General features: G+C 48.8%; 1 pseudogene; it reads right to left on the bottom strand.

Moving 5' to 3' along the window:
- Positions 1 to 1407: 1407 nt before the first annotated feature.
- On the bottom strand, positions 1408 to 2296 carry LOC110209225 (tetraspanin-15 pseudogene; annotated as a pseudogene).
- Between the last annotated feature and the right edge of the window lie 243 nt (positions 2297 to 2539).

The raw sequence follows: 2539 nt of genomic DNA, 5'->3' as shown, positions 1-2539 counted from the left end.
GCCGAATCTGATGAGAGTAAGATTCAAACAATGCTCACCCCCCCTTCTTTCCCTCTGCTATTATAGGTTTTTGTATCTTTTCCTGTAATGTGATTTACCCTTGTCTGCCTCCTCCCTTCTCAGTACATTTTCTTAGATCAGATTAATCCACTTACTTGGATCCATTTAACCCACTTGATTAAATGTGTTGTTTTTATCATTACATCAAAGTCAACTTATATGTACCCCCTTTATGTATACTCCTTTAACACAGTGTAATAACAATACAGTTCTCAAGAGTTGCAAGTGTCATCTTCCCTTGTAGGGATGTAAACAGTCCGCCCTTATTAACAACATACTGTATCTTTCTGTCCCATTTACCTTTTCATGTCTCTCTTGAATCTTGCAGCTGAAGATCAAATTTTTTGTTGAGCTCTGGTCTTTTTATTTTTTTTTATTTTTATTTTTTTCAGATTAATCAAACAGGCCTGTTATTTGTGTATAAAACTCTACAATTACAAAAGTCACATGTAAATGAAGTCACCAAAGCAGCAGCCCACCAAAGGGGGCTCAGAAGACAGCCTAGAAAATGGACAGAATCACGAAATTATGGTACAAATGATCAGTTGTGGGACATTCATCACTCCACAAGACTCTGGTTAGGATCAGGCAGGCAGGCACACACGTCAACACACTCATCCATACCCCTCTCCCACTCGCTTATAAATCAATACAAAAATAGCCACAATTTAACTTCAGTGCCACAGGACCAGCTCCTGATGCACCAGTTCAGGGCCAAGCTAAGCTTGCTTATTCCCACATACACAGCATCCCAGGCTTAACTAAGAACTCTTTTTTCTTTTTCTCGTTCTTTTTTTTTTTTTGGCCTCTGAGCTTCCCAGATGGGATGAAGAAAGAGGGCATGAGGCCTCATTGAGTGGGCCCAGAACAGCAGTTGAATCAATACCCAGATGGACTGCAGGGTGATAGAGATAGAAACTGGGGGGGTTCGAGATTGCCCCACCCCAGGGCCATGGCTGAGGATGGGGGCTCCCAGGGCTCTGAGACCCCCAGATCTGCCCCTATGGTTTAGTCTGTCAGCATCAGGCAAGAGACATAGGGTGAGCCAAGAGGACAGGGGCTCTGGCCAGACAGCCTCCTACTCTCTGCCTCCTTGTCCCTGGGGGAGGGGGAGGGTTGAATTAGGCAAAGGGCTTCTCAAATCCCTTAAAATCCCAGAAAAGCCTGGGAAAGAGGAGCATGGGCTTGTGGGTGCCCCTGCACTCTGCCCCTCCCACACTCCCATCTGGACAGGGCCCAGCTGGGCTGAGGGAGCTGGAGGCAGGGGCTGGCATCGTCTGTGGAAGGAGGGATGGCCTAGCTCCCCTGCCCCTCCCCCCCGGGTGGTCTCGTGGAAGCGCCCACCCATCACAGGCCTTGAGAATGCTCCTCTGGATAGCACATGCAGCAGCCTCCTCCTGAAAACTCCAAGTCTGACTTCTCCCTGCCGAGGAGGCCCTCAGTGACCGAGTACTCAGATATGATGTCTTCCACCCTCGTGATGTAGAGAAGAGTGAGGAGCACACAGGATGCCCAGCAGGACGGCAGCCATGATAGTGTAGTTGTCCATGAATCAGATGATCACAGCGTTGGCGCAGCTGTGGATGTAGATGATGTCCACAACACTCAGGTGCTCCTGGTCGATGGTTTTGTAGCCACAAGTGGTGTGGATGACATCAGACGTATTTCTGAAGCCCCAGGTGTATGGCACCCCACACGCCAAGGGTCCAGGTGTGCTGCAGTCATGGTACTGGTTCATGGCCCAGTCCTGTAGTCTTCCCCATTGCAACACTTAAACTGCTCCGGGACAAAGTCCATGCATGATGTCCTTAAAGTTCAGGTCGTCATAGTAGTTCTTGATTCCTCTTCGGATGTTGTCATTCAGAAACGCCATCGTCTGGTTCCTGAAGGTTAAGGCCACCTCCCCCTCCACGAGCTCGATGATGAGGCAGATCCCCAGGATGTACATGAACACTTGGAGGAGACAGAAGTTATCCCAGAGGGAAGCCAAGACCCCCATGAAGGATATCATGAACATGACGACCCCAAGGAGGATGAGGATGATGGCAGGCGCCAGGAAGGCACTTTCAAGGGTTTTGTATTTCTGGCACTCCACTTCTGCATAGATCCCCACAGAAAGAATTAAGGCACCTATAAACCAGAAGAACAAGGAGTAGACGACAAGCGAGAACTTGAGGCACAGGTAGGAGAGGTATGCGCAGTAGTGCACTTGCCCCGAGTCCCCGATGGCCATCATCCTCCCACAGCCGCCGGCCCCTGCTCTGGTCTTTTTATCAGGAAGATTTGGAAGTCCCCTGTTTCATGGAATATCCATCTGCTCCCTTGAAATTTCACACTCATTTTTGCTGGGTAGTTGATCCTTGCCTGCAATCTAAGCTCCTTTGCCCTATGGAATATCATGTTCCACACCCTACGGTCTTTTAACGTAGAAGCTGCAAGGTCCTGGGTAATCCTGACTGTGGTTCCATGATATTTAAAT

The sequence above is a fragment of the Phascolarctos cinereus genome, unplaced genomic scaffold (assembly GCF_003287225.1).
Source record: "Phascolarctos cinereus isolate Bilbo 61053 unplaced genomic scaffold, phaCin_HiC Scaffold_7;HRSCAF=346, whole genome shotgun sequence".
Taxonomy (NCBI): Eukaryota; Metazoa; Chordata; class Mammalia; order Diprotodontia; family Phascolarctidae; genus Phascolarctos; species Phascolarctos cinereus.
Note: the sequence above shows the minus strand (reverse complement) of the source record. Positions and strands in the feature narration are given on the sequence as shown.